This window comes from Pinus tabuliformis, chromosome J (genome assembly GCF_031772625.1).
Source record: "Pinus tabuliformis cultivar Carrire ecotype Pingquan chromosome J, CPIR1, whole genome shotgun sequence".
NCBI lineage: Eukaryota > Viridiplantae > Streptophyta > Pinopsida > Pinales > Pinaceae > Pinus > Pinus tabuliformis.
Genome location: NC_142295.1, coordinates 1089494176 through 1089520104, shown reverse-complemented (window position 1 = coordinate 1089520104; position 25929 = coordinate 1089494176). Strand labels below are relative to the sequence as shown.

General features: G+C 38.2%; 1 pseudogene; it reads left to right on the top strand.

The window, feature by feature from the left end:
- Positions 1-5625: 5625 nt before the first annotated feature.
- LOC149230818 (heat shock 70 kDa protein 1-like) lies at positions 5626-13254 on the top strand (annotated as a pseudogene).
- The last annotated feature ends 12675 nt before the right edge of the window (positions 13255-25929 follow it).

Genomic DNA, 25929 nt, shown 5'->3' with positions numbered 1-25929 from the left:
AATGTTCTGTAGCTTTGACATCCAGCTAATAGCTCCACCTGCAAGAGTAAAGACGTACCCTGAAGTTGACCTTCTTTTATCCAAGTCACCTGCAAAATCGGAATCAACATATCCGCAAACATATTCACTACTCTTATTGTAAGAAATGCAATAACTACTTGTGCCTCTCAAGTACCGAAGCACCCATTTCACTGCTGACCAATGTTCTTTACCCGGATTTGCCATGTACCTGCTGACAACCCCAACTGCATGAGAAATATCTGGTCGCGTACACACCATCGCATACATCAAACATCCTACTACATTGGCATAAGGAATTCGAGACATATAATCCTTTTCTTCATCGGTATTAGGACATAAACTCGAAGAAAGCTTAAAATGGGAAGCTAAAGGGATCGACACAGGCTTCACATTGTTCATACCAAACCTCAAAAGTATTTTCTCAACATACTTCTGTTGTGATAGCCAGAGCTTACCATTACTCCTGTCTCTAAAAATCTCCATGCCCAAAATCTGTCTTGCGGCTCCTAGATCTTTCATATCAAACGTCCTTGCCATCTGAGTCTTCAACCTGTTGATTTCTTCAATGCTTTTGCTTGCTAAAAGCATATCATCAACATACAACACTAAGATAATGAACATGCCATTATTTAACTGCTTAAAATAAACACAATGATCATATTCACTTCTTACATATTTCTGACTCAACATGAAAGAATCAAACTTCTTATACCACTGCCGAGGCGACTGCTTCAGGCCATATAATGACTTCTTGAGCCTGCAGACAAATTTCGCATTGCGATGCTGAACAAACCCTTCCGGTTGTTCCATATATATTTCCTCATCTAAATCACCATGTAGAAATGCAGTCTTAACATCTAACTGCTGCAACTCCAAATCAAACAAAGCCACTAATGCTAACACAATTCTAATTGAAACAATTTTAACCACTGGTGAAAATATCTCATGAAAGTCTATGCCAGCTTTCTGAGAAAACCCTTTTGCAACCAGCCGAGCTTTGTACCTGTCTTCCGTATCATTCACACCTCGTTTCAGCTTGAACACCCACTTGCATCCCACAGTTTTCCTGCCTTTGGGAAGTTCAACCAGATCCCACGTACCATTCTTACCTAAGGCCATCATTTCTTCCTTCATGGCTGCTTTCCATTTGTCACTATCTGAACCTTCTACAGCTTCCTGATAACACAAAGGTTCATCATCATTAGCGATCAAAGCAACTGAATCATCATACCTTCTCGGACGACGCTTGATCCTTGTAGATCTCCTTAAGAATGTTTCTGGTGCTTCCACAACTTGCTGTCTATCAACTGTAGGAATTTCTTCATGATCGCCATCTGAGACCTGTTCATGTCCTCCATCTGAACCCTGTTCATAATCTGATTCTGAAACCTGTTCATGACTAGAATCTGAACTATGGTCGTTATGACTATCATTAGAAATGCTGTCAAACTGAATATGCTGGAAATCAGATACATCATCCTGTTTCAATCTTCTATCTACATCTAACTGTACAAGAGAGGATTCATTAAACCTTACATCTCTGTTGATGATGATTTTGCGGGTAGTAGGATCCCACAATCTAAATCCCTTTGTTCCATCACCATACCCAACAAAGACATATCTTTTAGACTTTGGATCTAATTTAGTTCGCTGATGTTTATGCACTAGAGCATATGCATCACAACCAAACACTCTGAGTTTAGAATAGTCACAAGGGTGTCCTGTCCATACCTCTTGCGGAACCTTGCAGTCTATTGCCGTTGATGGAGATCGGTTTATCACATAACAAGCAGTTGCCACTGCTTCCGTCCACAACTCCTTCGGCAACCCGGCGTTACTCAGCATACACCTTGCTCTCTCTAGAAGAGTCCTGTTCATGCGTTCAGCAACTCCATTATGCTGAGGAGTATAAACCGTGGTCTTATGTCTTTCGATACCTGCATCCTTGCAATAGCTGTCAAACTCCTTGGAGGAAAACTCACCACCATTGTCAGTTCTTAAACATTTGATAGTTCTACCAGTGCTGTTTTCTACCAATGCTCTAAACTGCTTGAAAACTGTAAAAACATCAGACTTCTTTTTCAACATGAAGACCCAAACTTTCCGAGAAAAGTCATCAATGAATGATACAAAATAAGACGAACCACCATATGACGCTGTAGGGGCTGGACCCCAAACATATGAATGGATATAATCAAGTATCCCTTTACTAGTATGTTTGCCTGTTTTAAACTTTTGTTTACTTTGTTTACCAAACAGACAATGTTTACAGAAATCCAATTTTCCAGATCTTAGATTAGGAAGTAACTTTCGGTCAGCCAAAATTTTCAATCCTCTTTCACTCATATGCCCCAACCTTTGATGCCATAAGTGAATGGAACTATCGTCATGTTCAGACACAGACACATGATCTGACCCAGTTCTACCTTCTAACTGAAATAGATTTCCTACTTTCTTAGCCTTCATCACTAGTAAGATACCTTTATAGATTTTCATAACTCCACCTTGAATTACAGTTTTATATCCATTTGAATCAAGTGCTCCTAATGAAATCAAATTTTTCCTTAAATCTGGTACATGCCTTACATCAGTTAATATTCTTGTTGTCCCATCAAACATTTGTAGTTGTATGCTCCCAATCCCAACAATATTACATGTTACATCATTACCCATGTACACAACACCATCATTAATTGATTTATAATCCTTAAACCATTCTTTATGGATACACATGTGGTTTGATGCCCCAGAATCTAACAACCAATGTTGACCATGATTTGACACATTAACTGATAATACTTCATCACTCATACCTAAACCAGATACTGAACGTGTATCTGTGGTGTTGGCTTCCTTCTTTTCTGTCGAAGAGCCTTCTTTAGCAGCCTGCTTTCGCTTCCAGCAATCCTTTTTCAGATGTCCAGCCTTGCCACAATGCCAGCACTTCACCTTTGGCTTCTTTCCTTTGGACTTTGAACGAGAGTCGCTATGCTTTCCCCCGGAGTGTCTCTCTCGTGAGCGACCTCTGGCCATCATTACCTCTGATGTAGAGGTGTCTGCATTCGACCTCTTCCTCGTCTCCTCAGCCAACAAGGCTCCAACAACATCGCCAAACTCAAGGATATCGTCAAACTCAATTTCAAACCTGACACTTTGATTTTTGGCCATTTGTATCAAAAAAGCACAATAATCTCCAATATCAACGTTTTAAATACCAGCAATTAAAAAAAAAATTGCCTATGTCTTTAAAACAAAATATCTTCCCTTCACAAAAAAATTTCTGCCTATGTCTTTGTACTTCTGCCTTAAAAACACTGCCCTTTTCCAATCACTTTACACCAAAAAAAAAAAAAGTATTTCTTTGCACTTCACAAAAAAAAATTTCTATAATCTGTTGCCCTTGAACATTCGCATATATTGGTCCAACCAACCATTAATGTTCACAGCGACGTGAGTGGGCCTCAATGGGAAAAGGTTTTAGCAAATGCCACAATGTTCTTACAGTGCATTATATCACAACCACTCAGCTTTAAATATATATCCACTCAGCTTTAAATATATTTGTTTTTAAAAAACCATATCCACTCAGCTTTAAATATATATCAATGCCGTGTTTGATTATATATCAACGCAGGTTACCTTTGCAATATCCACGCTGTTTTTAAAACAAATACCCATGCTGCTTTTAAAAAAAAAACACAACGCTGGTTTTAAAACAAATACCCACGCTGTTTATACAATATGTCCATGCCGTTTCCAAAATAGATGCATGCTGTTTTTAAATATATATATACCCCCGATTGTTGGAGATCACCGTTTTACCAACACGCACTAAAGAACAGCGCACTAGCAATTTAAAGAATAGGCTCCATGGTGCAATCATGTGCAAATTGTCATACCACGGTCATAGGATTCGAGAATAGCAACAGAAGAGTCTGGGTACAGCAGATGCTGAAGGTAACAGCAAACAGAAAAAAACTTTTCGCAGATTTTCCTTTACTTTACCTCCAGTGCCTTGGCAACAGCTCCGCGCTCCACCTCCAAACCAATTCCGCGCTCCCAACAGCAACGATTGGCTCCCTGCTTCTATTCCACGCACCAACAGCAAAAAAATGGTAGTGCGCACCAGCCTTGGACTGTCTCCACGCACCTGCAACAGATACGCACTCGCTCCAGCAAACGATCCAAACAACCAGTCTTTAATCATCCACGCAAGCAACAACTGCGATCCACCTCCAACATGCTCTGATACCAATTGTTGGATCAGGTGCACAGCGATTTATTAAACACACAGCAGCATAAATTAAACAAACACATAATACACAACTTTTAACGTGGTTCACCCAACCAATCTGGGCTACATCCACCAAACATAGGCATCAGGAATATATTAATCAAATTTGGAGATTACATCATGAAATCCTCACACTCTCTCTTGGCAAATCATCCGAATGATTGCCTGTTATATAGCATAGACAATCTAACAGCCTCATAACTCCCTCACAGCAAATATAGGAGGCATTAACTCCCTCCCAACAACCTGGAGCTAATCTAGGAACTGAACCCCTATTGTTGTCATCCTTCAGAGATTTTTGCCTATTCGAATCAAAACAGAAAATCTCAACAAAGTCCACTAAGACCAATGTGGTCTATCGGACCTTAAGAAAGTAAGAGATTAATTGCAACTCTTTAACATTTTATTTCTATGATCAAATAGAAGGGAAAGAAGTACTCCTAAATTACTGTAGTTTCCCTGAATTAACAAGTCAAGAAGGTTGGTAGTGCGAGGATGTTGCATTACAATGGGGATGTTATTGCTATGCTAGAGTGAGTTCCATTCCAAATAGTGATGTAGGATGTGGTTTTTTTGAATAACTTATGGATGAGAGGTTTGGTATTACCAATTGAAATACAACTAGTCATGTTAAATGTTTTCTTGCATTCTTACCAATAATTTTATTTGTATTCATTGCACTTTAAAATATGTAGTGTATTTGAAGTAATTGGCCGAATTGAATATGCACAAAAAATCATGGCAGTATCTCAAATTGATCATCTTGACAGAGTTAATTTAGTTGGATATCAATTTGCAAAGGGGTAGCATTGAAGGCAAAGCTCTTAGTGATATAGTATTTAGAATCTTGGTTTTTATTGGTCTTATTACTTTTGTCTTGTTAGGTTTATGTGTGTAGGTCGCACTAGAGAGTAGGCTATGCCTCTAATCTTGAAGAGTGGATAGACTTAGAACTGAATTAAAAACATAGATCTCTTAGCATCCTAACACTGATATATTTGTATAAGTATAAGAACATAAAAGCAACTTTAATTTCACCAGGTATCAATGTTGGTGAAGTGAGTGGGATATAATTCCCTCATTTAAGGATCACTCTACATTGGCATACCATTTTTTTTCTTGGCCTTTTAAGAAGAAATAAAAAAATCAATGTTCATTTCTTCCTATTGCATTTACTTCATTCCACGACACAACTTTTTTACACTAGACAATGACATCAACTCACTGATTATGCACTAATATACCTATTGTTTCAAGAAATATTCACTCAAAGCTACCTGAGACAAAATTAAGATGAGTTCATTAGTATGATGGCTCTAGAACCAACAATTGATGAGGATGACATCGAGATCATTGGCCAATATGTAAGGTCTCCTTCCACTAATGAACAACTTGAACCAAGAATTGTGGAAACTCCTAAGGTGTAAGGAAAAGTAAAAAGATAAAGAATAATTTATTGGTTGTTGAGTCTTCCTATAGTACTAAACAACACCTAGATCTTGCTCCTTCATCTTGATATCTTGATGACTATGGAAGCACAAGAGTAGAGGAAAAATAAGTAGAGAAGAGGAAAATATGGAAAGTGGCTAATATGACTAGAAAACATAATTAAGAAGTTTCTAACCTTTGTATTAAAAGTTTCATATCCCATGAATAATTTATGAAGTTGAATTTAATTAACATCATAATAACTCTATTGAAAATTGGAAATTCCAGGCAATTTTGCTAGAATAGATGGAGGGAGCTAATTACTAAAACTACATTTTTTTTCAATATTTATGCCTTAAAGCCAAATGTATGCCATTACTATCAATGAATTGGTTTGCATTGGTTGGGTCTCATGTTTCATTTTCCACTATTATAATTTATTATTCGAGATTGCAAGAGTTATACCTTTCTTCATATTGATAAAACTAAAGTGAAATGATAGTTGATTACAACACTAGGAGGTTTTCATTCAATAGAGGTTTACAACCTAATTGATTTGTTAAGACCGTAGGGTTATTTATGTTGAACAAAAACTTCAATGTTGTTTCATTACATAGGGGATGTATAATTTATTGAGTTGGGTGGTATGATGAGCTTGGTAATTCGTTTATTTTACTCATCTATTTTGTTCTTCCCTAAGCTTGATAATTTAAAACCTTTCTTTATGCCTAATCAATCAAATTCTTACATTTTCACTGTAGGAATTTACAGGGTAAGTTCCTCAGACAGAACACCAAAGGACACCGCTCACAAACAGATCACAGATCAATACGCCAGTATTCTTGACGTGGTTAAAACCCTCAAAGAGAGAAACAATCCATGGCTTGAGCCAACGCGGCCACTCCAGGAAATTTATTAATAAAAGAATGAAAATTTACATAAGATTCTCTCATGGACGGTTACCCTACAAATGACTCTCCATGCTTTTTAAATAGAGATCATGGACCAATTGGGTGTTAAGCCACGGATCAAGTGTCGGTAATATCGAGGAGAGAATGAATCGTCAGATCACTACATATCGTGACCGTCGGATTGTAAGTTACAAAAGTACATAGTAAAGAAACACACTTTACCTAACTCTACACTAGACCAAGTTGTACTTAACTATTTTCTATGTGTCGGAATATCCTAACATCCCCCCTTAAGAACAACTTGGGATAGGATCGAAGGATGTACAAATATGACACAATAGGAGAAGGAAGGAGGCATCAGAGCCTATCCCCCCTTAGTGACAACTTCCTGAACTCCAACCATAAATCAAAGTTTGATAAACTTCGCCTTTGTGAGAGCCTTTTTAAAGATGTCTAAAACTTGATCATCTGTTGAACAATATTGCACTTCAAGAACATGGTCATGAATGCGCTTTCTGATGTAGTGCATGTGAAGTTCAATGTGTTTGTTGCGCTGATGTTGGACTGGATCTTTGCATAGTTGAATGGCACTTTGATTATCACACCAAAGTGTAGTCGGATGCTGCTGCTAAAAGCCAAACTCTAACAGGATCTGACGAAGCCACAGGGCTTCCTTACCAGCTTCTACGGCACCATGATACTCTGCTTCTACTGAAGAAAAAGAAATGACACTTTTTTTCTTGCAAGCCCATGTAATAGGTCCTGAACCAAGAATGAACACATAACCTGCAGTAGACTTCCGATCATCAGGGTCATCAGCCCAATCGGAATCAGTGAAACCAACCAATAGAGGAGATGCTTCTGCATTGTAATGAATCCCAAACTGAACTGTACCTCGAACATAACGAAGTATTCTTTTAGCTGGTTTCCAATGACTTTCATGTAGGGTTTGCATAAACTGAGCAATAAGGCCAACAACAAAGGAAAGGTCAGGATGGGTATGGGTTAGATACAAGAGTTTTCCTACAAGTTGATGGTATAAGGTAGCATCAACTTCAGGGGAAGTACAAGTGACTGAAAGTTTGGCTCCAGATTGAAAGGGAGAAGGGGCTGGCTTAGAGTCTTCCATGTGAAAATGGCGTAGAAGATCACAGGCATACTTGGATTGGGAAAGGGAAATACCTTCCTTGGATTGCATGACTTGAAGACTAAGAAAATAATGCAAGTGCCCTAAGTCTGTCATTTCAAACTTCTTTTTAAGGCTGGACTTCACATGGTTTATAAGGTTGGGATCACTACCAGTAAGGATAAGATCATCAACATAAAGGACAAGAATCATAAGAGACTTTCCCACTTTCTTGGTGTAGACAGTATTGTCAGAATGACACCTAGAAAAGCCAGTTTTTAAAAGAAAGCTATCCATTTTGGCATACCACGTCCGAGGGGCTTACTTGAGACCATAAAGGGATTTCTTAAGCCGACATACAAGACTAGATTTTGTTTGTATAAAGCCAATAGGTTGTTCCATATAGATTTCTTCATGCAAGTCCCCATGCAAGAAGGTAGATTTAACATCCATCTGATGAACTTCCAATTTGAAAGAGGCAGCAAGGGAAAGAACAAGGTGGATAGAGTTCATTTTGGCAATGGGGAAGAAGGTTTCAGTATAGTCAGTGCCTTCAACTTGTGAAAAACGCTTAGCAACAAGATGAGCTTTATGTTTATCAACTTGTCCATCTGGTCCATACTTGGTTCTGTAAACCATTTGCATCTAACACGTTTTCGTCCCTTTGGAAGAGGAACAAGATCCCATGTATCATTTGCCAATAATGAACAATATTCTTCATTCATAGATGTATCCCAATCTGAATGGCCTGAAACTTCTGCAAAGGTGTCAGGATCATAATTCGCTGAAGCTTGAGCCAGTAAAGAAGAGGTTCTATCGAACTGAGAATGTGTACATCATTGATCTGTAGGATCACCGGCAAGAGCACCTGCTACATCCTGAGTAGCACAGACCCATTTTGGAAGCTGAGGAGCTTAAGGGGGATCATGAGAAGGTAGGGGAGAATTGTCATCCTCGCTGTCATCATCTGAAGAAGAAATATTTTCAGAAGTAGAAGGGATAGAGAGAGGTGGAACATCCGCAGAACTAGGGTCGTAGGCCGATATATTTTCAGCAAACTTACATCTCTTCTAATGATAACATTTTTGGACTTAAGTGGAATAAGTCTATATCTTTTGACATCTTCAGAATATCCAACAAAAATACATTTTTCACTCTTAGGTTTTAAAACTTTATGTTTCTCATCTGGAATATGGGCCCAAAAAACACGAAAGTGACTTACATCTAGTTTAATTGAGCTCCATGCTTATTCTGATGTGATATTTTTTAAAACCTTAGTAGGAGTGCGATTTACTATGTAATTTGCACAGTTAATTGCTTCTGCCCAAAAATTAAGACTAAGTCCTTTAGATTGAAGCATACAATTAGCCATTTCCTTTAAGGTGTGATTCTTCCTTTCAGCTACATCATTTTGTTGTGGAGTATATGGAACAGTATGTTGCATTTGAATTACATTCTTAGTGCAAAAGTTGATGAATTTGTTGTTAACATATTCTACGCCATGATTAGATCTTAGCTTAAGAATTTGATGTCCAGATTGTTTTTCAACAAAGGCCTTAAATGCCAAGAACATGTTAAATACTTCACTCTTGAGTTTTAAGAAGTATACCCAAGTGCGTCTGGAGAAATCATCAATGAAAGTTAAGAAATACTTGTAGCTAGAGAATGAAACAACTGGAAGTGGACCAAATAAATCACTATGCACAAGCTGTAAAGGGGTTGAGGTGTGCCAAGAGGCATGCTTTTCAAAACTATCCCGATGATGTTTTTCGAGTACACATCAAGAACAAACACCATCTCTACGAGATACCATTGGAAGACCTATCACCATATTTTCTTTACATAGATTTTGAAGGGAGCGATAGCTTAAGTGACCAAATTGCTCATGCCAAAGTTTGCTCAGTTCATCATTATGAACAACAAATACCGAGGGAAAATTCGATGACCCAAAGTTGTTAAACTTATACAACCTTGTAGAACCATCAGCAATGCCAGTAGCTAAAATTTGTCTAGGATCTCTTAGGTCCTTAATTACAACATCGTGAGGTGAAAATTCAACACTTTTACTTTAATTTGAATGAGTTATCTGATATACAGATAGAAGGTTGCAGGATAAGGTTGGAACACATAATACATCATTAAATTGACCATTGTCTATATGAACAGTTCCAGTCCCTACAACACTAAGAGATTTGTCATCACCAACATATATATTTTTGGTGTTACAATCATTTAAAGAAGAAAACATGGCTTTGTTTTTGGCCATGTGATAAGAAGCTCCAGAATCAATGAGCCACTCATGAGAATGAGAAAAAGAAGATACATTTAGTGCATAACTAGACCGAGATGCTTGACAACCACATGCAGAAAGTTCTATTCTTGAAGATGAAGTTGAAGTTGAAGAGTGCTCCAAATGGATGTTATGCTTCTTCATTGCTGCTTCCAAGGCTTCCATCTTCTTAAAGCATTTGGATTCTAAGTGGCCATCTCGATTACTAAAATGGCAATGCCTATTAGTCTTCTTCCCTTTGTTTTTATTTGCCTTATCATTTTGTTGAAATGATTTTTTATTTTGAGGCTAAAATTGGTTAGGACCCTTGTTTGGTTTAGGACCATTCTTTTTAGGATACTGCTTCTTAGGATTCTTTGAATTTGGTTGTTGCTGGGTGGCTAAGGCTTTCTTAGAAGAGCTTCCAAGATTAAGAAGACCAAGATATAAGAGCTTTTCTTGTTCTCTTATTAAAAAATCACAAAAAACATCAAAAGAGGGGGACTAGTAGTCTTTTCCTTGAGAAAAGGCTTCTCTAGTAGAATGGAAGGTGGAAACAAACACAGAGTACGCTGGTCCCAACTTAGTAAGAATGGGATAGATAAGGCTACCATCTTCTTTCTTAACCTTAACACCTTCCAAGCGAAGTCTAAGGGTTTTGAACTTGGACAAAAAATCTTCAATAGAAAAAAATTTATTGAGATTCAATATAAACAACTCATTTTCGTGTTGATGAGTTCTAATTTCATTTTTAATTCCAAAAACTTAAGTGAAATGTTTCATTACTTAATCCTATTAATAGCGTTAATTAACACTTAAAATATTAATAAAATGTAAATCAATTCACTCATATAAAATTTAATCTTTAATCAAATTATCTCCCATTTATAACCGAATCGAATCTCGCTTATGACCAAATCTTTTACCATTAGAGCGATAGCACTTCACATATTAACCATTGATTTTTCTATTAAACATTCCAGCTAAACTCAATCTAAATAAAATAAAAAAACAAATCTAAACTGAAATAAAAAATAAAAAACAAAGGATAAAATAAATATCATTAATGCGCAACAATTGGCTTTTACTTCCAAAGTTACAACTCCCCACTCATCTCTGGACTCCGGAGGCGGAGCAAAGCTAAAACACGACGGTGTAAATAACGAAAACCGCGCAAGCAAGAAAACGGTTTGAAAAGAAATTGGGCGGGAAGTGCAGGCGTGCCCGGCTGCCCTATCTTTATATATTCCTCTACTACTCTTCTACCAAATGCCAATCCTCTGCACTCAAGGCTCTGTTTTCTTTTCGAGGTGTGCTGGTTCCTCTCCTCTCAGTCAATTTTTTCGTCCTTGGCTTCTTCTCAGCGTGACGGTGGTAAGGCTCTCGGCATCGATCTGGGAACCACTTACAGTTGTGTGCGTATTTGGCGTGGTGATCACGACAGAGTTGATATCATCGCCAATGAACAGGGGAATCGGACTACTCCCTCCATGGTTGCCTTCACACAAAATGAACGTCTTATCGGGCAGCCTGCCAAGAATCAAGCCGCTACCAACCCTGAAAACACCGTCTTTGATGCCAAGAGGTTGATTGGCAGGCGCTTCTCGGATTCATCTGTGCAAAGTAATAAGTGTGTCTGGCCTATTGCACGCGGACCTAATGACAAGCCTCTTATCCAAGTTTCTTTTAGAGGAGAAAAGAAAATCTTTGAAGCTGAGGAAATATCGTCAATGGTGTTGCATAACATGAAAGAAATAGCCCAACAATTCCTCGGTTGTCAGGTAAGTAAAGCCGTGATTACCGTTCCTGCTTACTATAACGATTCTCAAAGGCAGGCCACTAAAATTGCAGGGAGGATAGCAGGTTTGGATGTCGTACAATTATTAAATGAACCGACAGCTGCTGCAATTGCATATGGGTTTGACAGGAAAGCTTATTCTTCAGACGATGGTGAGAACGTCCTCATCTTCGATTTTGGGGGAGGGACTTTTGACGTTGCTGTGCTTAATATTAAAAAGCACAAAATCGAGGTGAAGGCAGTTGGAGGGGACACCCATCTAGGAGGTGAGGATTTTGACAACAGAATGGTCAGCCATTTTGTGCAGGAATTTTAGAGGAAATACAAAGCAGACATAGCAAGAAATGCAAAAGGACTGAGGAGGCTTCGCAGTGCATGTGAGCGGGCAAAGAGAGAGCTGTCTTCAAGTGTGGAGACCATCGTTGAAGTACCCTGTCTTCATGAAAGCCAGGACCTTCATTCGAAAATCAGAAGAGCAAAGTTTGAGCAGATGAACACTGATCTGTTTGAAAAATGCATTGAGATTGTTGAAGAGTGCATGGAGTATGCTGGCATGAGCAAAACTCAGATTGATAAAATTGTCTTAGTGGGAGGTTCTAGGCGAATACCCAAAAAGTGCAGGATCTGCTTAAAGATTTCTTCGACGGCCAGAAGGGGTTGTGTAAGTCCATCCATCGTGATGAAGCTGTAGCTTATGGTGCTTCTGTGCAGGCTGCGGTGTTGAATGGCGATAGCACAGCAGCAGAACTCATACTTCGAGATGTCACTCCCCTCAGTCTAGGAGTTGAAATTGATGGGGGTATTATGAGCGTATTGATCCCTAGAAATACACAAATTACCGTTAGAAGGGAGGGCAGCTATGTTACTGCGTATGACAATCAGGAAGGTGCAAGAGTAAGCGTGTATGAAGGAAAGGCCTAATGTCAAACACAATAATCTTTTGGGCGAATTTATTTTGGAGGGACTTCGGCGTGCACCTAGAGGGGACGTTCAAATTATTCAAACCCTTGAGATCGATGCAAACGGAATTGTGAAGGTGTCAGCAGAACACAAGACAAGTGGGATAAAGGAGGCGATGATCATGACGAATCAGAGTGGTAGGTTGAGTGATGATGAGATTGCCAAAAGGATGGCAGAGGCAGAGAAACTAAAAGATGAAGATCAAGAGTGGAACTGAGGAATGCACTGGATCAAAACATCTACGACATGAAGAAAAAGTTGAATAAGGAAAAACTATGGGGAGATTTGCAGAAGGAAGATGTTGAAAACATGGAAGCAGGTCTTGAGGCAGAAGAGTGGCTCAGCGAACATGAGATTGCAGTTAAGGATGAATTAGCAGAGAAGATGGAGGATGTTAGAAGATTATGCAGAAAGATAGACAAGAGCCAAAAGGGGCGGGCAACTTGACTCAAATTCTAAATCATCTCGCTCAGTTTCCATTTGACCTTTTTGAGTCTGCTAAAACATTCATCTGTCTAGTTTGTTACAGACCAATATTTAAATTTTAGTGTGTTTATATCAAATATTGCATATGACGTTAGCTAATGCTGTAGCACTGGTATATAGTAACCGTCATATTTTGAAAGCTTATCTCTGAACAATCAAGCTTGTGAATTGTGATCTTGTGGTGTGATTTCAAATGAGGTCCTTTAAATCTTTTAACTGAATTCACTGGGATTTAGCATCATATAACAGACTGTTTTCCTATCTAATCAAGTACAGATATTTGTGGAACACTGTAAAAGTTGGATAATAACAATTTCAAGACGCTGGAGAAACTAAAAACGAAGAGATATTTCTAGGTTACCATGTTGAATTGGTGAATATTGAAAGTTGTCAGTGACAATATTGTTAGGCTGGTTTGTATTTGATTATTGTGACGAAGGTTCAACGTCATCTAATTCTCCAGCACTAGCTCATGTTGTCCTTCTGAATACTGGGATTATACTGAAAAAAAAATAAAATTCCTTGCTTCAATTTGAATATTGAGATGGCCCGTAATTTGATTGTCCTTATCTCAGTGTTTCAACTTGTTAATTCTTAATGCATGTGTTGGCTAGGAGCACATGCAGCATTTCCCATTAAGACATTGAGACTATTTCCTTTAATTTGTACTTAGAAATTGGCAACCAACACATTCTCTGGCTTCTATGAGATGTAATCAATCTTAATAATTTAAGTTAGAAGTTTATATCGAGCACGCACTCATTCAATTGTTAATAGATAGACATGGTATGTGTTTGAAACTGTAAACATTTGGAGAATTTCGGTTGGTTTTGTCTGTTGTTAATACCATTTAGGTATCTCTCTCTTCTGCAATAGTATTTATTTACATGCATTTCCCTTGTTTTGAGTTGTGTTTTTGCTGTCCGCCTGGAACTTTTTATTCAACCGCATTACCTTGTGTGATAGGCGCAATGAATGCACTGTGTTATCATTGTTTAGCTAGCGGAACAGAGGAACAATTAGTGATGATGGTGTTGGGAATTTATGAAAATTTCAAACAAGATTCAACACAGCAGAACAATGCTCTGATTCCATGTTGGGAATTTGTGATAATTCCATAACAGACAGACAAAAATTTTCTCTGTTCTTGCACTCTGTTTTTGCACAGAAAAACAGAAAATCGCTTGCTGGAAACGGTGTTGCAGCAACGCTGAAACTGGTGTAACAACAACGCAGTTTCGTCGGTTGCTGTTCGCAGTGTAACAGCAACGTAATTTCGTCAGTTGTTGATCTTGGTGTAACAACAACGGTGATTTGACGTCAAGCCTATTTTTGATTTACGGTGTAACAACAACGCAAAAAAAGAACTTCTATTTATAAACAGTAAATCAACTGATACAAATTCGCCTTCCTCACATAGAGGGATTTCCACAACTTCTATTACAAAACATCTTCCTCTTAACAGAGGGATTCACCAATCTATGCTAAAGAGCATCTTCCTCTCAACAGAGGGATTCACCAACTCCTTATGCTGAAAAGCATCTTCCTCTTTAACAGAGGGATTCATCAACTGCCTATGCTGAAAAGCATCTTCTTCTTAACAGAGGGATTCTCCAACTGCCTACTTCAGAGGCACTTCAATCTGTCCAAATTGACACTGTTGTGTCTGTCTGATATTTTACACTACTGTGTAAAAATCTCTTCATTTGCACTGCTCTTCACAATGGTGCTCATGCTGTAATAGCTCTGCACTGCTGTGCATTACAGACTTTGTTTTCTCCTGAAAAACATTACACTGCTGTGTGTAAAACTTTCAATACATTTATGCCGCTGCATATTCCATTACAAAAACTTTGTCTCAGCACTGTTGTCTCAGCAACTCTATTTCAGCACTGCTGTTTTAGCACTGTGTTTCAGCACTGCTATTTCAGCACTGTTGTTTCAACACTCTCTCTATCACTGCACTGCTGTGCATAAAATAACTTCTTAAATTGCTCTCGCGCTGCTGCGCATTCCTTTCACATTTAACAACAAAAATACGCACTGTGTGCTCCCCTTCATTGATTACAATCGCACTGTTGCTGTGCCTCACTTGCATTTCAGATGTAAACAACAAAAACTGTGTTGCTGCGTTTCTACCCTTTCTCACAGCAAACAATCACAAAACAAATTACTTTCAATATCTGCACTGCTGTGCATTTTTCCCTTTCTTCTCTCTGCTACGCTGTTGCGTCTTCTCCTCAATTTCTTCTACACTCCTGTGTCTTCTCCTTTGCACTGTTGTGCCATCTCTTTACATTGTTCTTCACGCTGCTGCGTCTACTCTGTTGTGTCTACTCTTCTGCACTGATGTGCCTTCGTTGTTGCTTCTGTTCTGCGGCGTCTTCTGCTCTTCTCTCAAGCACACAATCACATTCGAGCGCTGTTGCGCTATATTGCAGAGAGATTAACACTACTCTCGCTCTGCTTCTATGCTGCTATTCATTACATTAAAAACAACACACCAGAAAATCTACTTAAAATTATTATGACAAGACTGGAAATTAAAACAAAGTATGGAGCAGCAGACAAATAAATCTAATTCCTAAGATTTCTGGATGTTGCGGTACATTCCCCATGTTCGCAATAAAACATGCTTTTTACTATTTTTACCAACATTTACCAATCACATTAAATTTCATTTATTGCTTGACTGATAAATCTGGCCGTCAATGAAGATTCAACTTCATGTCACGCAAAAGATAGCTCCGTGTTGCAGGCTTGTACATTCAATCAGACAGCTGCCCATCCATATCGCACGGCTCTTTTGGCTCCAGGGGAAACTGCCTTGGCAAAACTGTTGTCCATGTGTCTGCTCTTTTAATTTGTGCTGGGAAGCATACTGGTTTTTCTGGAAACAGTACACAGCAGGGGAAATTAACATTTCAACAGTCCCCTTTAATTTCAACTGCTGGGTTATCAGTCATACCCAGACACTTCATAAAAAATTCAAAACTTTTCTGATCCAATGGTTTGGTCAGAATATCTGCTACCTGCTCTTTCTCTGCTCTCATGGGAGATTTAATTTCATATCTCTCCCTTATATGAAGATCCATACGATAGAGTTCTACCAGGGTCTTCGTCAAATCTTCAATCTCTTCCTCTGTCATATTGACAAGGGTTTTGGCAGTGAAGCCCATCTCAACCATCTTGGCAAGAGTTACATATCGAACTCCATATTCTTTAAACAAATATTCAAGGAACTTCAATTCCTTTCTCCCATTCATGGGTTCTGTCCATTTCCTATCTTCAACTCCATCTTCTAAATAAACATGGTCATTAACATGACTAGATAAAACAAACAAAGAATTCGTACCTTCATTTGTTGCTTCTTGTGGTGTGCTTGGAGAAGCACATTCATTTCTCCTCAAGGGTGCGACTTGCTGCCCTTGTGTTGGCGCCGCTATTTGGGGATGTACTTCAGCGATCTCCTCATCACCTTCATCACGAGACAAACAGATTTTATCATTCACTGTTTTCTCTAAGCTTTCATCACAAGCTTTCTCCTCAATGAACTGAGGTTTTGCTATCTTCACTTTCTCCATGCCTTGATAGACTGTCTTGAGAGTTTCCCATGCTTCTCTGGATGTCTTAGCTGTTGCTATCCTTGGAAACACACTCTCATCCACTGTTCGATACAAGAAGTAGAGGGCCAAAGCATCCTCCTTCTTATAGTTCTTCAACAGCTCTTTCTCTGCCTGAGTTAAGCTATTAAACTCATCTTCATTTGCTGGTTCTTCAAAACCATCTTCAACAAATTCCCATAAATCTTCTGAGAAAAGAAAAGCTCTCATAACTATTGCCCAATAGTCATAGTTTTTCCCATTAAACTGTGGGAGCTGAGGATTAAAAGTACCTATGCTAGTGCTTGTGCTAGCCATTCCTTGCATTCTCAGCTATGCTTCAAATTCTTGACTGTGTATTAAAAATCACTGACTGTCTTCAACAACAACACAAAAATTCTTGAGAAATACCTGGATCCTTTTGCTGAGTCTTCACGCTGCTGGAGAAGCTGCTGCAGCAAGAAATCCTTCCTTTAGCTTCTTTGACACTTCAAAGAGCCTGGACTAGCTCTGATACCATGTTGGGAATTTATGAAAATTTCAAACAAGATTCAACACAGCAGAACAATGCTCCGATTCCATGTTGGGAATTTGTGATAATTCCATAACAGACAGACAAAAATTTGCTCTGTTCTTGCACTCTGTTTTTGCACAGAAAAACAGAAAATCACTTGCTGGAAACGGTGTTGCAGCAACGCTGAAACTGGTGTAACAACAACACGGTTTCGTCAATTGTTGTTCGCAGTGTAACAACAACGTAATTTCGTCAGTTGCTGATCTTGGTGTAACAACAACGGTGATTTGACGTCAAGCCTATTTTTGACTTACGGTGTAACAGCAACGCACAAAAATGAACTTCTATTTATAAACAATAAATCAACTGATACAAATTCGCCTTCCTCACATAGAGGGATTTCCACAACTTCTATTACAAAGCATCTTCCTCTTAACAGAGGGATTCACCAATCTATGCTAAAGAGCATCTTCCTCTCAACAGAGGGATTCACCAACTGCCTATGCTGAAAAGCATCTTCCTCTTTAACAGAGGGATTCATCAACTGCCTATGCTGAAAAGCATCTTCCTCTTAATAGAGGGATTCTCCAACTGCCTACTTCAAAGGCAATTCAATCTGTCCAAATTGACACTGCTGTGCCTGTCTGATATTTTACACTGCTGTGTGTAAAAATCTCTTCATTTGCACTGCTCTTCACAATGGTGCTCATGCTGTAATAGCTCTGCACTGCTGTGCATTACAGACTTTGTTTTCTCCTGAAACACATTACACTGCTGTGTGTAAAACTTTCAATACATTTATGCTGCTGCATATTCCATTACAAAAACTTTGTCTCAGCACTGTTGTCTCAGCAACTCTATTTCAGCACTGTGTTTCAGCACTGCTGTTTCAGCACTGCTGTTTCAGCACTCTCTCTATCACTGCACTGCTGTGCATAAAATAACTTCTTAAATTGCTCTCGCGCTGCTGCGCATTCCTTTCACATTTAACAACAAAAATACGCACTGTGTGCTCCCCTTCATTGATTACAATTGCACTGCTGTTGTGCCTCACTTGCATTTCAGATGCAAACAACAAAAACTGTGTTGCTGCATTTCTACCCTTTCTCACAGCAAACAATCACAAAACAAATTACTTTCAATATCTGCACTGCTGTGCATTTTTCCCTTTCTGCTCTCTGCTACGCTGTTGCGTCTTCTCCTCAATCTCTTCTACACTGCTGTGTCTTCTCCTCTGCACTGTTGTGCCATCTCTTTACATTGTTCTTCACGCTGCTGCGTCTACTCTGTTGTGTCTACTCTTCTGCACTGATGTGCCTTCGTTGCTGCTTCTGCTCTGCAGCGTCTTCTGCTCTTCTCTCAAGCACACAATCACATTCAAGCGCTGTTGTGCTATATTGCAGAGAGATTAACACTACTCTCGCTCTGCTTCTATGCTGCTGCTCATTACATTAAAAACAACACACCAGAAAAACTACTTAAAATTACTATGACAAGACTGGAAATTAAAACAAGGTATGGAGCAGCAGACAAATAAATCTAATTCATGAGATTTCTGGATGTTGCGGTACATTCCCCATGTCCGCAATAAAACATGCTTTTTACTATTTTTACCAACATTTACCAATCACATTAAATTTCATTTATTGCTTGACTGATAAATCTGGCCGTCAATGAAGATTCAACTTTATGTCACGCAAAAGATAGCTCCGTGTTGCAGGCCTGTACTTTCAATCAGACAGCTGCCCATCCATATCGCACGGCTCTATCTGCTCCAGGGAAAACTGCCTTGGAAAAACTGCTGTCCATGTGTCTGTTGTTTTAATTTGTGCTGGGAAGCGTACTGGCTTTTCTGGAAACAGTACATAGGAGGGGAAATTAACATTTCAACGGATGACCTATATGTCAACTAATTGATGGAACCAACCATTGAACAAATTAAAATGTAGTAGTTATGGAAAGATCTAGTCACGAGCTTCATCAATTTCAATTTTGCAATAAGAACAGATAAAATGCCATTCATTAAGCAAACAAGTTTCTGAGTAAGGGTTGACCTTGAGTAGCGTTGGACGGTGATATGAGTAAGCATGAGGATACTTATGTAAAGATAATTCTCAGTACCCTTGCCATTGCAAATATCTTTAGGTAGATTGGTTAGTTGGTTGCAGTATTCTAAGAAGACTCAAAATATTACTGTTGGTGGCAGAAGAGTTCATCTAAAAGATGTAGAATGATGAAACCATGATGAGAGTGAATGAATTAGAAATGCAGGCTCAAGAGACAAGTTTTTTTAGCCAAAGAAACATTGAAGACACACGACTAAAGCATTTTTCTTTAACTAGGTCTGCTTGCTTGATGAAGTATCATGTGATTAATTACCAGTGAATGTTACATAAATTATAAAGAATAATGCAAAGTGTAACTAGAAAATATTAAATAAATGTAAAATAAAATAAAAATCGGATAGAGAAATATAGGAATGAGAAAGAAATTAAATAAAATAGAAATGTAAAATAAGAGAGAAAATGTGAAGAATGAGGAATGAATAGTTAGGTTTGTTCGTATGTCTATTACTTGAGTTCACCTTATTTTCTTTTGTGCTAAACTTTAACAACCATTTAAATTTTGGATTTTCTAATTGGTTTTCCAATAAAATCTCTATGTCAACTATGTGTGTTTATTATTGTATGATGGATTTCATATACCTTTACATTCAATGGATTGTTATGGTAAAATATGTGTGGCAGTGACATTAAATTTTATGTTGGATTTGGTATATGGGTTATTGGAAATAATCATTTGTATTTAATTGTTAATTATATTATCTTGATGGTGTGAAAATCCATTCTTAGTTATAGCTCTATTAACTTCCACAAAATTTCACTCACCATTAGCAATAGATGAAATCTAGCAACTAGAGAATTTATGCCATCCATCCAATTAACTAATTGAGATTAATGACTAAAATCGAAGAGATATCATAACTTTCAAGCCAAATTGCCATTTCTATTTATTGTATTCAAGTAATCAATTTCTAAGTTATTGACATCTAAATCAAACCCTTGTAAAATAATTAATGGATGAATTGAGACCCTATGCCTCTCCTACAAGCCACATGCACCTCCAAGAGTCCATACGTAGTGGTTTCAAGGAATTCTAAAGTCACACGCGGCATATCCTACTCATGGGTCATTATGGCCTTTGTCTTAGAGTTGTATGAATGCTACACTATTTGTATGGATCATCCATTACTTGAGAAATGGTTTGGTCTATCTTTCCCCTAACATAAGTTTATTTCTTCGTTGGAGATGGAAAGAGGATGGCTTAAATGAATTATTCAATACATGTTTCAAGGTTTCTTTCTAATCTTTGGGCTGTCACCTTTTTGCAATCACAAGATGTTCAATGATGTTTCTTCATTAAGAAGTTGTCTTATGGTTATTTTATTCAATATATTTGGCAATGATTTGAGAGTTGAAAACTTAAACAAATGTCTAGCTTAATGCTTATATGTTCAAGCTTCACATATAGGCTTATAGTGATTGTAGAAAGGCAATAAATTTATGACTATTGTTTGTCTTAAAATCTCTCAATTGAAGCTTGAGCATATAGATATGCAACTTGGAAATGAGGGATCACATTTTTTTATTATTATTAAGTATTTCCATCGAGTGAAGAGAACTATCCCTTGTATTAACTAGAGCTATAGATTTTAGCAATTGTGTTATTTGTTTTGGTCATAAAGAATGCAGTTGGTTCCAAGAACCCATTCCTACAATAGTATGTGTTAATTCTAAACAAATGTAAAAGCGTTGGGTTACACTTTTGAAAAGTAGATCTCACATTGATGATTATGATGATGATTAACGTCCACTAAGACCAATGTGGTCTATTGGACCTTAAGAAAGTAAGAGATTAATTGTGACTCTTTAACATTTTATTTCTATGATCAAAAAGTTTGGCTCAGAAAGTTGCGGCAAAGTCAACTTCAGCTGTGGCAATGATATCTCAACTACACAACGGCTTAATTAAAACACAGAAAATAACTCATGGCAAAATAGAGTAAAAGCTTGGAGCAACTAAATAAGATTTTGGATTAAATTATAATTCATGAAAATACATTCATATGAGGATGTGGCCCATTCACCAAGTAAAAACAAAAGTTTACGGCGATTTACACTTCACCAGGGGTTGCAGAGTAACACAATAAAACACAGTAACTATTGTTTTCACGCGCCCACCAAAATTTTATTCACGATTTTCTCTTCACCTCTCAGACTTTCACCCTCTCTCTGGCTCTCTAACTATGCAAACGACTTTTACATTCATATTTATCTCAACATAAAAATTTGACATTAATACATGACAGGGAAAATAATTAATACGCAACATGGGTGATTTTACATAGTAAATGGTTTTCTGAACTTGCAGGTGTTGTGGAGTGTGGGAAACAGTCGCGGAGTGAATGCTTGCCCATACCCATTTAACAAAATTCATTAATTGCCTTAAAATCTATGTTGTGTTACGGAATGGTCAGCGCTATACTTCTGCTCTGAATTCAATCCTTTCGTCTGCAAACAAAATCGCAACCGTGCAGTAGTTGACTGGGAAAACATGGTGTTTGTCAGTGTGTTTAAGGCAGTGGTTGAGATTAATATTTCCAACAGTCCCCCTTAATTACAATTGCTTCCATTGACAATTCCCAAACAATATCTGAGATAAAAAAACTTTCACGTGCCAATGGCTTTGTGAAAATATCAACAAATTGCTCCTGTGACTTGCAGTGCTGCAACACAATTTCATCATTGTTAATCAACTCTCTAATAAAATGAAATTTAGCATCAATATTCCTGGTCCTATTGTGAAAGACATAATTCTTTGAAAATGCAATTGCGGATCTGTTGTCGCAGAAAATAGTTGTCGTTCCCTCTTGGTCGTGGCGAAGATCTCTCAACACCCTTCTCATCCAAACTGCCTGACACGCTGCTGCTATTGCAACGACATATTCAACTTCGGTTGACAATGAAACTATCGGTTGCTTCTTGGAAGCCCATGAAATGGCTCTAGAACCCAAATGAAAAACATATCCTGACGTGCTCTTTCTATCATTGACACTTCCTGCCCAATCATTATCAGTGTAACCAACCAACCTGAAATCACTTGTTGCGGTGTACAAAACGGCATATTGTTTTGTCCCATTGACATACCTTAGAATCCTTTTCGTTGCTTTCCAATGTGTTTGCTTGGGTGTCTCCATGAACCTCGACACCAAACTCACTCCATACATTATATCCGGCCTAGTGGCGGTCAAATACATCATGCTGCCTATCATGCTTTTGTATAATGTCGGATTGACATTGCTATTGCAATATTCTTTTCTCAACTTCAACCCCATGACAATTGGAGTTGGTGCGGGCTTGTTGTTCTGCATCTTAAACCTCTCCAAAATTTCTGCTATGTACTTTGCTTGAGAGATACAAATGCCATTTTCTGTTTGCTTCACTTCTATGCCCAAAAAATACCTTAACAACCTCAAGTTAGTCATTTCAAATTCATTATTCAGGACTTGTTTGAAATCAGTGATGACAAAATCATCACTGCCTGTAAAAATCAAATCATCTACATATAATACGACAATAATAATCATATCATTGCTCTTTTTGACATAGAGAGTAGGCTCACCATCACATTTGTCGAAACCATTGTCCAACAGGTAGGCATCTATCCTGCTGTACCATGCACTCGGTGCTTGATTTATATTGTAAAGAGATTTCCTCAACTGATATACTCTGTCTTCTTGGCCTTCTACCTCGTAAGCAGGCGGTTGTGCAACATACACTTCCTCTTTCAGAACTCCATTCAAGAACGTTGATTTTACGTCCATTTGATACACTTTCCATTTATGTTGCGTGGCAATCGCCACAACTGTACACACTGTCTCCATCCTCACGACTGACGCAAACGTCTCCACATAATCTCTTCCATGCTGTTGCTTGTATCCTTTGACAACTAGCCTCGCTTTGTGCCTTTCAATATTACCGTTGACATTGCTATTGGTCTTATAGACCCACTTCACTCCAATGACATGTTTTCCTTTCGGAAGGTTCATTATCTCCCATGTGTCATTCCTTTCTATTGCTTCTATTTCTCCCTCCATTTCCGCAACCCATTTTTTTCTTTGACTGCATCTTCAAAATGGATTGGGTCATATACATGACAAAATAATGCAAATAAGGAATTTAGACTAGCGATTCTGTCAACTTCATCTTGCTCATGAATTTCATTTAAATTTATGAATTCTGGTCTTCTTGTGCTTGCTGAAGATGGGCTTGACATGTCACTTGGTGTTGCGCTTTGCGGTATGCTTGGAGAAGCACTTGCTTGACTACGCGACATTGTCCTCTTATTTTTTGATGGTGTTACTTTCTGCCTCCTTTGTTGCATTTGAATAGGAGTAGAGGGAGTCACTGTTGAGGAATTTCTTGCTACTGTTAATTCCTCTTTGTCCTCATGTGGTATACATGCTTTGACATTGACTGTCTTCTCTAAACTTCCATCCCATGCTTCCTCTTCTATGAACTGTACATCTCTGCTGATTATGACCTTCTTGGTTGATGGATTGTAGAGCTTGTATGCCTTGGATTCATCACTATAACCAACAAATATGCATTCTCCCCCTTGTTTTCCAACTTCTTCCTCAACTCATCCAGGACATGTGCATATGCCACACATCCAAAGACTCTCATGTGAGTGACACTATGCTTTCTTCCACTGCATGCCTCTTCAGGAACTATATTCTGGACGCTTTTGGTTGGAAATCTATTCAAGATATACGTTGCACAAATGAAAATTTCAGCCCAATAGTCATTTGGAAAATGCTTTGCCTTCAACATACTCTTTGCCATTTCCATAATGGTCTTATTCTTCCTTTTCGCTATACCATTTTGTTGAGGTGTATATCTTGTTGTAAATTGCTTGTGAATTCCATGCTCCCTACAAAATCGAAGGACGTCATTTGAGATGTATTGGCCACCTTTGTCAGTCCTAAGGACTTTGATGTAGTGTCCACTTTATTTTTCAATAAGAGCCTTGTATTGGCAAAAGCGCTCAAACACTTCACTTTTTTGTTTTAGGAGATAGACCCATGTCTTCCTTGTGTAGTCATCTGTGAAGGTCAATAGATAGTGACTGCCACCAATTGATGGTGTCTGCATTGGTCCACATAAATATGAGTGGAAAATCTCCAAAGGTGCCTTTTCCCTTATTGAATTTCCTGCTGGAAATGTCTCTTTATGTTTCTTGCCCAAGATACATCCTTCACATGGGTTGTTTGGTTTTTATATGAGTGGAAAACCCTTCACCATGCCTTTCCTATGCAGCAAATTCAAACTTCCAAAGTTGAGATGAACAAATCTCAAATGCCATAACCAATTTTCATCTTTGACGTTTGCTTGAAAGTTTACTTGTGTAACAACTGCATCTTTTCTTCCGTCTTCTTGTGAGTTCATTAATAGTTGTGCTTGTGCACCTTCTTCCTTCAAATATGACCTTATCTTTAGGGGAAACATTCTATTGTTTGTCATCTGAACCTTTGCAATCGACTGTCTGCTTGGAGGCCTATCCAAAATTGTGCACACATCATTTTTGAAGAAGACATTGTAGCCCTTTTGCATAAGCTGTCCAATGCCTATGAGGTTATGCTTCAGACCAGGGGCAAAGTAAACATCTGAGATGTACTTCTTCTCCCGCTTCTTTGTTAGGATATTGAATCTTCCTTTGCCCATGGCAGAGACTTTGCTATCAGTCCCTAATGTCACTTCAGACTTCACACTTTCATCTAGATTGGAAAACATTTCTATGTTCCCTGACATGTGGTTGCTACATCTTGAATCTAGATACCATACATCACTATGTTTTTCTTGTGCTATGTTACAAGCTAAAAACATGCTATCATGGTTCTGATTTTCTTTTGTGAAATTTACACTTGGTTTGTTACTAATTTCATATTGCTTCTTTCTACATTCATTTGCATAATGACCATACTTCTTATAATAATGATATTAAACTTGAGATTTATCATACCTCTGACCTTGTGCTTGATTTTGGCTTGGGCCTTGACTTGGAATTTGATTGCTGCCCCTTCCACTTGAGCTTGAAGGGCTGCTTCTTCCACCTCTGTGTGGGATTCTCCCTCTTCCTCTAGCATATGATCTTCCTCTACGTCGACCTTGTCCAAATGAAACTTGTGCCTTGAAGGCATGCTCCAATGAAGAGCTTGTTGCTCTATTTAGTCTATGTTCATGAGAAATTAGTGATGCATGAAGCTCATCCACTGAGAACTGTGAGAGATCCTTTGTCTCTTATATGGCTACAACAATGGCATCAAACCTTGCTGGCAAACTTCTTAAAATTTTCTCAACTATTCTCCTTTCCTCAAGTGTCTCCCCATGAGATGTGATTTAAGTAACCAACCCAATTACATGTGTAAAAAATGAGTATACATTCTCAGACTCTTTCATA